Source organism: Giraffa tippelskirchi, chromosome 2 (assembly GCF_054371585.1).
Source record: "Giraffa tippelskirchi isolate mGirTip1 chromosome 2, T2T-mGirTip1v1.2.pri, whole genome shotgun sequence".
NCBI classification, from domain to species: Eukaryota; Metazoa; Chordata; class Mammalia; order Artiodactyla; family Giraffidae; genus Giraffa; species Giraffa tippelskirchi.
This window is the reverse complement of record NC_137276.1, coordinates 160,096,575-160,110,582: the sequence shown is the minus strand read 5'-3', so window position 1 is coordinate 160,110,582 and position 14,008 is coordinate 160,096,575. Positions and strand designations below refer to the sequence as shown.

At 38.0% G+C, this 14,008-nt stretch overlaps 1 protein-coding gene across 5 annotated transcripts in view; it reads left to right on the top strand.

Moving 5' to 3' along the window:
* The window catches only part of FGF12 (fibroblast growth factor 12), a 577,758-nt gene that overhangs the window by 291,536 nt on the left and 272,214 nt on the right, over positions 1–14,008 (top strand). The window contains exon 2 of one of the 5 annotated variants that reach the window (XM_081537449.1): positions 7,215–7,358. The exons of the other annotated variants lie outside the window; for them this stretch is intronic. The gene's annotated coding sequence lies outside the window, so the exon portion shown is untranslated. The remainder of the gene's footprint in view (positions 1–7,214; positions 7,359–14,008) is intronic. 5 annotated transcript variants of the gene reach the window in all.

Below are 14,008 nucleotides of genomic sequence, written 5' to 3'. Positions count from 1 at the left end.
AACAACATGAACGCCTGTGACTTGAATTCTGAGTGGCCTTAACTCTTGGATTATCTTAACCATTCTAACACTTTAAGGGTATAAATGATCATCTTTTAAATTCATATTGTGGATTCATCATCTAAAAAGTTATGAAGAGAGCTTTGGATTTGGTGTCAGTTAAACTAAATTTGAATTCTTGACCAGACTCATATTTCAGTTTTTTCTGACTTACAGTTTTTTCATTGTACATGTGGATAGCAATGTTGGCCTTGTGTGGTTATCCTGAGGATTAAGTAAACGAACCTCTATAGAGCTGGTGCCTAGTAAGTCTTATTTTCCCTTTTCTTTCCTACCCTATCCTTTCTTTCCTTCTAATACTTAAAAAAAAATTAAGTATAGTTGATTTACAATATTATATTAGTTTCAGGTGTATAGCAGTGATTCATTATTTTTATAGTTTATACTCCATTAAAATTATTACAAGATAATGGATATAATTTCTTGTGCAATACAGTATATCCTTTTTGCTTATCTATTGCATATAGTAGTTTGTGTCTCTTAATATCATACCCCCAGTGTGTTCCTCCTGTTTCCCTCTCCCTACTGGTAGCCACTAGTTTGTTTTCTAAATCTGTGAGTTTGTTTCTGTTTTACTGTTTACACTAATTTGTATTATATTTTAGATATAAATGATTTCACACGGTATTTGTCTTTCTCTGATTTATTTCATGAGCATAATATTCTCTAGGTCTATCTATCTGGCTACAAATGACAGAATTTCATTCTTTTTTTATTCTATTATGGTGCTTCCCAGGTAGCTCAGTGGTAAAGAATCTGCCTGCCAATGCAGGAGATACAGGTTTGATCCCTGGGCCAGGAATATCTGCTGGAGGAGGAAATGGCAACCCACTCCAGTATTTTTGCTGGGAAAATCCCATAGACAGAGGAGACTGGTGGGCTGTAGTCCATGGGGTCACAAAGAATCGGACATGACTGAGTGACTAAGCACACACAGATACAATATTCTATTATATATATAATCACATCATTTTTATCAACTCATCTATTGATGGACACTTGGGTTGCTTCCATGTCTTGGCTATTATAAGTAGAGCTGCTATGAACATTGGGATCCATGTATCTTTTTGAATTAGTGTTTCCATTTTTTGTGGAGATATACCTGGAAGTAGAATTGCTGGGTTGTATGGTAGTTACATTTTTAGCTTTTTGAAAAGTCCTAATACTGTTTTCTATAGTGGTTGTGCCAGTTTGCATTTCCACCAACAGTGTATATCTTTGGCAACATTTGTTATTTGTAGACTCTTTGATGATAGCCATTCTGAGATGTGTGAAGTGATAGTTTTTAATTTTCATTTCTCTAATAATTAGTGATATTGGGCATCTTTTTATGTGTTTATTAGTCATCTGTATGTTTTCTTTGAAAAACTGTACCTTCAGGTCTACTACCCATTTATTAGATTGAGTTATTTGATTTTTTTTTAAATATTGAGTTGTATGAGCCATTTATATATTTTAGCTATTAACCCCTTGTCAGTTATATAATTTCCAAATATTCTTTCCCATTCTATTGCTTATCTTTTCATTTTGTCTGTGATATCCTTTGCTGTGCAAAAGCTTTTAAGTTTAATTAGGTCCCATTTGTTTATTTTTGCTTTTATTTCTTTTGCCTTTGGAGACAGATCCAAAAAATATATAAATATTGCTGAAATACATGTCAAAATGTTCTGCCTATGTTCTTCTCTAGAAGTTTTATGGTTTCTGATCATACATTTAGGTATTTAATCCATTTTGAGTTTATTTTTATATATGGTATGAGAAAATGGTCTAATCTCATTGTTTTACTGTAGATACCCAGTTTTCCCAGCATCACTTATTGAACAGACTGTCTTTTCTCCATGATATATTCTCGCCGCCTTTGTTGTAGATTAATTGACCATAGGTATGTAGGTTTATTTCTGGGCTGTTTATTCTGTTCCATTGATATGTTTCTTTTCATGCCAGTACTTTATAGTTTTATTTACTGTAGCTTTGTAGTATGGTCTAAAGTCTGAGAGAGTGACAACCTCCAGCTCTGTTTTTTTCCTCTCAAGATTGCTTTGGCAATTTGGGATCTTTTGTGGTTCCATATGAATATTAGGATTATTGTTTACAGTTCTGTGAAAAATGTAATAAGATTTCTGTCAGCATTGCATTAAACCTGTAGATTGATTTGGGTAGTGTAGTCATTTTAGCAATTTTAATTTTTCCACTCCTAGAGCATAGGGTATTGTTGCATTTCTTTGTATCATCTTCAGTTTCCTTTATCAGTGTTCTGAGTACAGGTCATTCACCTCCCTGGTTAAGTTTATTCCTAGATATTTTTTAATTTTTATGTGATTTTAAACAGTTGCTTTTTTTTAACTTTCTCTTTTCTGATGGTTCACTATTTGTGTATAGAAAAGCCACAAATTTCTGTGTATTAATTTTGTGTCCTGAAACTTTGCTAAATTTATTTATTAGTTCTAATAGTTTTGAGGTGAAGCCTTTAGTGTTTTCTATATAAATACCATGCTATCTGCAAATCGTTACAGTTCATTTTTCCTTTGCAATTTGCATATCTTTTCTTTTTTCTTGTCTGGTTGCTGCAGCCAAGATTTCATATATTATGTTAAATAGAAGTGGCGAGAGTGAGTATCCTTGTCTTATTCATGAATTTAGCAGGAAGGCTTTCAGCTTTTTGAGTATGATGTTCAGTTCAGTTCAGTTCAGTTGCTCAGTTGTGTCCAGCTCTTTGCTACTCCATGGACTGCAGCACGCCAGGCCTCCCTGTCCATTGTCAACTCCCAGAGTTTACTCAAATTCATGTGCATTGAGTCAGTGATGCCATCCAACCATCTCATCCTCTGTCATCCCCTTCTTCTCCCGCCTTCAATCTTTCCCAGCATCAGGGTCTTTTCAGATGAGTCAGTTCTTCACATCAGGTGGCCAAAGTATTGGAGTTTCAGCTTTACCATCAGTCCTTCCAATGAATATTAAGGACTGTTCTCCTTTAGGATGGACTGGTTGGATCTCCTTGCAGTCCAAGGGACTCAAGAGTCTTCTCCAACACCACAGTTCAAAAGCATCAATTCTTCAGCACTCAGTTTTCTTTATGGTCCAACTCTCACATCCATACATGACCACTGGAAAAACCATAGCCTTGACTAGACGGACTTTTGTTGGCAAAGTAATGTCTCTGCTTTTTAATATGCTGTCTAGGTTGGTCATAATTTTCCTTCCAAGGATTAAGCGTCTTTTAATTTCATGGCTGCAGTCACCATCTACAGTGATTTTGGAGCCCCCAAAAATAAAGTCAGCCACTGTTTCCATTGTTTCCGCATCTATTTCCCATGAAGTGATGGGACCGGATGCCATGATCTTAGTTTTCTGAATGTTGAGCTTTAAGCCAACTTTTTCACTCTCCTCTTTCACTTTCATCAAGAGGCTGTTTAGTTCTTCACTTTCTGCCGTAAGGATGGTGTCATCTGCGTATCTGAGGTTATTGATATTTCTCCTGGCAATCTTGATTCTAGCTTGTGTTTCATCCAGCCCAGCGTTTTTCATGATGTACTCTGCATATAAGTAGATTTGTCTTAACTGGCCTTAATAATGTTGAGATATGTTCTCTCTAAACCCACTTTGATGAGAGTTTTTATTCAAATACTTCTAACACATACTTTGAATGTAGTTTTAAGTTGATGTTTTTATGTGATTTGAACTAAAAAGCCTGAAATTATCTGAAGACTCTAAAAGGAGAACCCAATGATTCCTTGACTGAAATAAAAATTTGGGTTAATATAAAGCTATACTAAAGGCCAGTGTGTAAGAAAAGAGATTACATCACTGAGATAATTTACAACTAACATCTAGATAACTTGATATGATTCATTCTCTGGAGTTTACAGCTGCAGACTACTATATTAAAAGTCTCTATGAGAGTGTTTTTTTATATAGTTTCTAGCCTGATTCTGTTTGGTAGAGAACATTTCTTCACTTGACAGAAAAACTTTTAGTGTGGATGGATTACTCAAAATCCAGATAAAAAAAGAAAGGTATACCTCTTCCTTGAGTTAAATGCACTTCCCAAGCCCACATCTCTTTCTTATCTGATGCCTGAAACGATGACTTTCCAACTCACTTAAGGGAATAACCCTTTTCCTTTCAAGAATGTTGTGGATTTACACTAGGATTTTGTCATTGTAGCACCATCAGAGAAAGGTAGCCTGACATCTGTGCTAGGTTCATAAAGAGGATAAGAGAAAACACATTACTAGATTAAGGCCATGTGTTTTCCTTTATATTTATCAGATATTTGTGGGGTTTTTTTTTTTCATAGCCACTACTTACCTGATGCTATCAGAGATTAAAGATGATACTACTATTAATAAAAGTATGCCTAAGGTAAAACTCAAGACTGTTCTCACTCATTCTGAACATCTAATACTTTCAAGTCAAATTAAATCAACACACATTTACAGAGTGTCTACTATTGTCAAAGTAATGTACTAGATCCTCACAGATTCAAAAAAATGTAAATCATGATTCTCCTCAATTCTGTTTCTACTTTTAACATAAAGTCAACAATCTTTCCCTAGCTTTTTTCCTCAAAAAATAATAAGTGCTTCTGATTACTTATCTTTTAAAAGCTAGCTATGGCTATTTCCTTGTCTTTTTCCTTTTTAGGAATGAGAGGAAGAAATGTTAAAATGAAGAGAATAGAATGGATCTTTTCTCCATTGCTGTATTCTTAGCATATTCAACTAACTGGAGATAATTTTCTAGCTTGCTTTTTAAGGAAATTTCTTTTCTGTGGTCTCTAGTGATTACAATATGTGTATATTGTCTCGAATGGATTGATGACTTCATGAGATCCCGTCTAGCTAATACCGTCTGTTTAAAAAGTAATATACTATCCAAAACATTACAAAAATATCATTGCTCTTTCTTGCTTCAAATGCCATTTAAATAAATATGCTTATACAATCATCTTGTTCTTTTCTGCATATCTGACCACTAAAATGCATGTTTATAACTATATCTATCTATCTATCTATTCATCTATCCATCTTGGCTTTGATTGCATAAACAAACAGCCATCTACACCAATATCCTCTTGATTTCATGTTGCATATGGTGAATTAGTGGGCAAAATTAAGCACAGGAGAATATAATTTTATGTGAAAATAACTGGTAAGTGAATAGAAGTTTATTAAGTGCTTTCATTTACTACCGTGGAATTCTCTAACATTTTCTTGTCTCCACAGTATTACAAAAGGAAGCTTGCCAGATATTTTTATTTTAAGCTATTTTGTTTAGCCTAACAATGTGAATTTAGAGGTTTGTAGATGAATGATGCTACTTTTCATCTATCCATCCATCTACTCATCTACCCATTCATTCATTCATTCATTTTTTCACTCATTGATACAGTTCCTTGTTTCAGAAACCAATGCTGTCTTTTCCACATATTACTTTAATTAATCTAAGTCATTTTACTGGCAAACAAAGTTAGGCTCAGACAAAGTAATGTTATGCGAGGAAAGGTTATTCTAAATCACCTATTCTTTCTAATTTACATTTCTTTAAAAATTTTTGATTTATTTACGTTTTGGCTGTGCTGGGTCTTCATTGCTGTGTGGACTTTTCTCTAGTTGCAGTGAGTGGGGGCTGCTCTCTAGTGACAGTGTGCATGCTCCTTACTGTGGTGGCTTCTCTGTGGAGCACAGGCTCTGGGGCGCAGGGCTTTCAGTAGTTGCTGCATGAAGGCTTAGTAGTTTCAATTCCTGGGCCCTAAGAGCGCAGGCTCAGTAGTTGTGACATACAGGCTTTGCTGCTCTGTGGCATATGGGATACTCCCAGACCAGGGATTGAAACTGTGTCTCCTGCATTGATGGATTCTTTATCACTGAGCCACGAGGGAAGCCCTCTAATTTACGTTTTAATTTTAGAGAATTCTAAACAGTTTGGACTACAAATGGTCTTACTGGTCACCTTGTCTAAACTTCGATTTGATCCTCTGAAAATTTTTTCTAGCCAGTTTGGATATTTCAGTTATTTCCAATACAGTCTTATTAAATATCAAATATATATCCAATAAAATCTTATTAGATACCAAATAGGAACAATGGAGTCTTTCACTAATGGTTATTTTCACAGAGCCCAGTGCTATATGCACATGGGACAAAATATGAATTTATGACAATTTTAATAATATAATTTGAGTGTCAGTCATGTGCTGGATGCTGGAAGAGACTACCATTTCAACAAGATCCATTCCTTGAAAATTCGGAATCTAAATTTAGAAATGGAGCAACTAGGTCCATGGGGAAAGCAGCTCAGTACAGATGGGTGAGAGCATGAATTTTAGGATTATCAAACAATTTTAAGGTCATTTTGATCATATTCTGAGCCTTTGAAAATTGACTAATCATTTTATTTGATTCTGTGCTTTCTTTTTTCGTTATCGTTATATTCCTTTTCTTCTCTGAATGTGTGTGTGTGTGTATGAGAGGGAGTGGTGGGATTGAGAGAAAAGAGAGAGAGAGATAAGAGCTGAAACTATACACCTAAATACAGGGAATAGAAGTTGGTCAGTGCAGAAATATGGATACCATGTGGCTTCTAAGGATATCCAATTTTAATAGATAAATGGAATTTAGACAGATTTTAGAGAGTATTTATAAAGCAAAATGATCAAGTTGGAAATGTGGAGGCTACCCTTGAATTAGCTGAGTTTGCTTCTTTGTATAAGAATAAATGTTTCATTTGGACTTAAAAAGATTGGTGGATGGATGGATAAATTCATTAATTAATTCATTAAAGTATTTATTGAGTGTCTGCTATATACTAATGATATTTTAGGAACTGGAGATAGGAAAGTAAATAAATAAGACAAACTTCTTGTCATTATGGGTTTTACATTCTTATGAGGATCTTCAAGCTACATTCCTCATATAGAAGGAAGGGGTAGCACTGAAGCAGTGGCACTGGAAATTAGGAAAGGGCAAAAATGATGAAAATCAATTGGGACAGATTTTAAAGATCCTCAATCCAGCTAGGAAGGAAAATAACCAAAGGCCAGATATGTGTTTCAAGCCAAACCAATGTACATTTTTTCTAGGAATGAGAAGGGAAGAAGTATAACTTTATAAATTTATAACTTATAAATTTCTCTAATTTCTGTTTTGATTTAGTTTTTCTGTAATTTTCTCATGAGCTCAACTTAAATTACTGAACTAAGGAGGTGAGAGTTTGGAGGCCGCAGTCTCAGAACCAGAGATATCCTCTTATGCCAGGAGTGAGAAGACGACCACCTTAGCTCCCAAGCACAGAGAGAGGTAAAAGCTGTGGAGGGAGAAGACTTGGGACACTTAAGGCCCGCACTCCTTTCCCACACAGAATGATCTCTTCAAGGTCATTTATAAGGTGTGAAATCCTGCTCAGGGAGGACTGAAGTCAGAGAATGAAACGACATATTACATTCTCATCTTTCCTTCTTTGAGCAGGTTTAGTCACTTAGGGCTGTCTGACTCTTCTGTGACCCCATGGACTGAGGCACACCAGGCTCCTCTGTCCATGGGATTTCCCAGGCAAGAACACCAGAGTGGGTTGCCATTGCCTTCTTCAGGGGATCTTCCTGACCCAGGGATCGAACCAGGGTCTCCTGCATTGCAGGCAGTCTCCTACATTGCAGGTGGATTCTTTACTGACTGAGTCACCAGGGCAATTTTTTCTTTATGTGAGCCCAGCTGGGCCATGAGAAACACTGAAGTCAGAAGGCCTAGATTAAAGTCATGTATCTTTACTCATCTGTTGTGGGGTCTTGGGAGATTACATCACTTATTAGAGTCTCATTTTGTAAATTGGCTTATTGTTATCTCCTTAATTTTCCTTCCAAGATTGTTGAAAGTCTTAATAAGATAATACATGGGAAGATGTTTTCTAAACAGTAAAAAGACTATCAGTGCAAATGATGATTATATTCTTATTTTATTAATTGAATGACATGGTTATTTATGGCATCATGCTTCTGTTGACATACAGTGTAACACAGAGGGTAAAAAAGGAGCTTTGGAAATAATTAAATTAGTTAAATGTGAATTCTGCCAGTTCTTAACTGGGTGGCGGACTAAGCAACTTAACCCCTCTGTGTGTCAGTTTCTTCATTTATAAAATGAGAATAATGACAGAACATACCTTTTAGGGGGGATTCAATGTATCAATAATTGCAAGTCACTTAGAACTCTGCAGGGAGTTTAGCCCTGGCTCACCAAAGGAACATTTCATGCAAAGATAGGTTCAATAAAGGACAGAAATGGTATGGACCTAACAGAAGCAGAAGATATTAAGAAGAGCTGGCAAGAATACACAGAAGAACTGTACAAAAAAGATCTTCACGACCCAGATAATCACGATGGTGTGATCACTCACCTAGAGCCAGACATCCTGGAATGTGAAGTCAAGTTGGCCTTAGAAAGCATCACTACGAACAAAGCTAGTGGAGGTGATGGAATTCCAGTTGAGCTATTTCAAATCCTCAAAGGTGATGCTGTGAAAGTGCTGCACTCGATATGCCAGCAAATTTGGAAAACTCAGCAGTGGCCACAGGACTGGAAGAGGTCAGTTTTCGTTCCAATCCCAAAGAAAGGCAATGCCAAAGAATGCTCAAACTACCTCACAATTGCACTCATCTCACATGCTAGTAAAGTAATGCTCAAAATTCTCCAAGCCAGGCTTCAGCAATACGTGAACTGTGAACTTCCAGATGTTCAAGCTGGTTTTAGAAAAGGCAGAGGAACCAGAGATCAAATTGCCAACATCCGTTGGATCATCGAAAAAGCAAGAGAGTTCCAGAAAAACATCTATTTCTGCTTTATTGACTATGCCAAAGCCTATGACTGTGTGGATCACAATAAACTGTGGAAAATTCTGAAAGAGATGGGAATACCAGACCATCTGACCTGTCTCTTGAGAAACCTGTATGCAGGTCAGGAAGCAACAGTTAGAACTGGACATGGATCAACAGACTGCTTCCAAATAGGAAAAGGAGTACGTCAAGGCTGTATATTGTCACCCTGCTTATTTAACTTATATGCAGAGTACATCATGAGAAACACTGGGCTGGAAGAAACACAAGCTGGAATCAAGATTGCTGGGAGAAATATCAATAACCTCAGATATGCGGATGATACCACCCTTATGGCAGAAAGTGAAGAAGAACTAAAGAGCCTCTTGATGAAAGTGAAAGGGGAGAGTGAAAAAGTTGGCTTAAAGCTCAACGTTCAGAAAACTAAGATCATGGCATCTGGTCCCATCACTTCATGGGGAATAGATGGGGAAACAGTGTCAGACTTTATTTTTTTGGGCTCCAGAATCACTGCAGATGGTGACTGCAGCCATGAAATTAAAAGACGCTTACTCCTTGGGAGGAAGGTTATGGCCAACCTAGATAGCATATTTAAAAGCAGAGACATTACTTTGCCAACAAAGGTCCATCTAGTCAAGGCTATGGTTTTTCCAGTGGTCATGTATGGATGTGAGAGTTGGACGGTGAAGAAAGCTGAGTGCCGCAGAATTGATGCTTTTGAACTGTGGTGTTGGAGAAGACTCTTGAGAGTCCCTTGGACTGCAGGGAGATCCAATCAATCCATCCTAAAAGAGATCAATCCTGGGTGTTCATTGGAAGGACTGATGTTGAAGCAGAAACTCCAATACTTTGTTCACCTCATGTGAAGGGTTGACTCATTGGAAAAGACCCTAATGCTGGGTAGGATTGGGGGCGGGAGGAGAAGGGGACGACAGAGGATGAGATGGTTGGATGGCATAACCGACTCGATGGACATGGGTTTGGATAGACTCCGGGAGTTGGTGATGGAGAGAGGCCTGGCGTGCTGCGATTCATGGGGTCGCAAAGAGTCGGACACGACTGAGCGACTGAACTGAACACCATGGTTATAGCTTATATTTTTTATTAAAACAGACATTCTTTAAAACATTGATAATTTCTTTACTTGGGCAATAAGGATACTAACTTTAATCTGTGTCATGAAGAAGAATTAAGTCTTTCTTATTTTGAGAGATGATTAAAACCAGACAAATATATCACATGTAGTAATTGTTAAAATGTTGAATAAGGCACCATAAAAGAAATCACAAATTATTAGAAAGTAATCATTTGTGCTGCTGTAACCAGCCTATTTTAACTGACAACCTGGCAGCGAAAAGGAAATCGAAGTACAGCCATTGTGTGTGATAGCTTTTATGGAGAAAAGGTCTTCTTCTACCTGTCAAGCCTGCAGTGTCAGAGGCCGGTGAGCTCATATTCACCAAGCTTTGAGTCAGGGGCCTGATCTCAGAGCAGGATGATATACGAGCAGAGCTAGACTTCTTTGTGTTTCTGATAGACAAGGGCATTGACAATATTCCACTAATGAAAATTTTATTTGCCATTACAATGTCAAAGTTAATCATTCATTTCAAGTGGATTTTAGCCTTTGTTAAATACATTATGTCCACGAGTGAATGATGATATGTTTGAATCACAAGGTATGTTTTCCTGTTTTGGCAAGTCTGGATTTTATAGCAGGGCCTTGTTTTAAATGGATATTTTAATGATGGCATGCTCATTCTAATAGTTTACATTATTATCGCATCTTCTTTGAGCCTGCAGCAGCCCAGTTAGATAAGGAACTACTTGTGTCATTATCATTGCTGTATTTTGCAGATGTGGTTTGGAGATTGAATAGCTTGTGCAGTAGCATACAGCAAGTAGGTGATTAAGACAGGAGCCAAATAAGATCATGATGGCATGAACTATAAGCTTGTGAGGGCAGAAAGAATAGAGAGATGTATAGAGTTCCTCTTGGTAACTGAAACAGGCCTTGGATGCAATGTATGCCCAATTCAAGCTTTCAAGTGAATGAATGCAATGGTCCTAATAGTTTGATTTAGGAGTTGAAAAACTTGGCCTATGAATAAGGGAAAGACTATTTAACATTCTGTTTTTTTTTCCCTTTAAAATACGGAGATGATTTTAAAATATAGAGATGATTAAGACTGTTTTATTTGTTTGAAGGTAGGTCAGAAACATAAATATAATTATCCTTTCAATGTGTATCTGGCACCTTTTTCCAAGTAATTCAACTGCTTCCACCTATGATGTTTTCAGAACTGTAAATGGAAATTCTTAAGTTGTTTAAAAAAAGCATAAAAGTCAAGGTATTGTTATCCCTGAGACATTGCCCTTCAAAATTACCTGATTGTTTTAATTAAATCATCAGTGGGTTTATTTAATTTCCTCCTCACCCCCCCAAATGCAAAGATACCAGAAATGTCTTATTAACCATGAAGGAAAACTTACGAGACTTAGTGGCCCAGGTAGGAAAGTAATGAACTTCTGAATATAAAAAAGATTAACTAGAGTATCGCTTCTGATGTTAAGAGCCTTGTACATAGGTCCTATGTAACTTCTCAAATTTTCCTATATTAACTTCTTCTCATTGGAGAAATGAAGAAAATAATGCTGATGATAACTTAAAGTGCTCAACAGCTAAAATACACCCTGAAAATAGCTGCAGTAGTACAAGGGAAAAAGTAAAGTCTTTGTTGTTTAATTGAATTAAAAACATCACATTCTTTTAGTAGAGATCTGAAGACATTGAGTGTCACTTTCAGGAAGCTAGCATTTATTGTTTTCATTTTGTTCTATAAATGCCTAACGATGCTGTCAAGACAGGGAAAACTTCAAACAGCGAGTGTTATCTGCTTTTTCTTCTCTTCTCTCATCGCCCTCTTCTAGTGTATGCTGCTACACTGGTTACCTTCTGCACCGAAACATCTTCGTATGTCATAAACCCACAGGAAAAAAAAAATCAACACACTCAAAGATTAGAGAACACACATTCCCCTTTCCAGGCCTTTTTTGGTGGGCATAGGACTGCAGTTCTAGTGAAGTGTATTAATTTTTTGAGATTCTGAGTTTATTTCTCCCTTCTAGGATTTTGTATTATTGAAAAATATATCTCTGTATATCTATATCTATATATCTGTCAAACTCTGACACCTGAAGAACTTGTTAAAAACTTAAAATTCCTGGGCTCTACTCATAGATATTCACATTCTGAGAAACCATCAGGAATCTACAATTAAAAAAAGCATCTCAGAAGAATATCATGCTTTCTCTTAAAAAAATAAACACTGTCATCATCTCTTTTACTCATTTGGCATTTTCCACTTTTCAGAATGCTTGCACATACATATTCAGTTCTGGGAGGTAGATGGGACTGATTGTCCCCATTTTGAGGATAAGAAAAAGACTCAAGAGTTTAGCAGTGATTTCTTCAAGGCCTCACTATATACTCCTCTCTTGCCCATTTCTCTGGATTCCTCAACTTAGCTGACCTTTTTCTTTTTGAGTGTTGAACTGCAAGAGGCAAGGAGCCCCCAGAGCCAGCCAGTACTATTTGTGCTTGCCTTCCTCAAGAATGAGACAAGTCTTGTGGCAGCCAAGGAAGGAAAATATATAATTTTTATCTGTGAAATGTGAACATTTCCCTAATTGACAGTGTTACCAACTGATTTTCAGTAATTTCCCTTACCACATTCAGATGCACTTTTGAAAATGTATTTGGCTGGCTTCACTTTTGGAGAAGAGGGCTGTGTGTGTGTGTGTGTGTGTGTGTGTGTGTGTGTGTGTGTGTGTGTGTGTGTGTGTGTGTGTGTGTGTGTGTATCTCTCCCCTGTCTGTTATATATTGTCAGAATCCCAAGTTCACTCTCCTTATGCAGGCACCCTGAACTGCTGCAGGGGATGTGTGCTCCCCATTGACAGTTGGGGTTCCCCCCTCTCATGGTGCCTTGCCTATTTAATCCTCCTCCAGATATCTGCCCCTTAAACCCATCTGCTTGTATTGTACCCAGCAGCAGCATGAAAGGTCCGGGCCCCTAGATGCAGTGGGTCTGTTTAACAGTGCTTGTGCGAAACAACCTCATAGGCCTCAGTTCTCATTCTGCTAGAAATCTGGAGGATTCTTGGGCCCTCTCCAGGACCCACATCCATTCTCAGTGGTTTCCTTGACATTCATGTTCCTTGCCCACTATTAGGGTATTTCCAGCATACACCTGTTTCTGCTTGGAAATCACCCATTAAATCTTTTGGCACTACCCTGGTGGCTTATGGGAATGTCTGTTAAGGGGAGGGACTAAGGATATTTGAAGACTGGTTGAAGAATGACACTTAGTATCACAACAGCGACTTCTAGACCTTAGCATGGCTACTCCTTTATGTTTCCAAATTTTTTCATGCTGCATTTTAGCTTAGGTGACATTTTCTCCTCTGCTGAGTTTTCTGTAGTGTTCAGCGGTCACCACAAGCACTCCTGGAGACCTGATTGCCCTCCAGAGCTGGCTGTTGAATGCCCTTGCCCACAGTCACCCTCTCCACCTGCATCCTCCCCTCTGTGCAGGATGCTCACCTAGTCCCTCATTTTAGGGATTGAGTCTGTTTTGCAGCTTTCCAGAGGATCAAACCCAGAAATCTGGGTTCTTGGAATGTGGAAACACTTTTTCCTTTACAAAAATCAGCTGAAGGTGGGTCCAAGGGGCCATGGTTACTTTCTCTAGTGTCGCCTACCTTCCTTTCAAAACAGAATTCTTTGTGCTCCAGCTTATTGGAGAGACTGCAGACCGCTTTCTCTCAATTCCCCCACCCCTAATCTCTCTTTGTGCATCAGGGTCCTTTAACTGGTCGGTGGTGTTTTCTCTCGGGGGAGGGATGGGACTGAGCCGATCCGAGCTGCAGTTGTTTCGCTCAGCCTCTGAGAATTTCTCATCCAAACCTCAATCACGTAGGATTGCGTAGAGAGGAGAAAAGGGGAGAGACAGAAGACGGAGAAGGAGGAGAGGGGTGACGGGAGGGAGGGGGAAGAGTCTGGGAGCCGAGGGCGCGAGGGAGGGGAGGAGGCTCCGAGCGCGCTGCGCTTCCCTGCGCT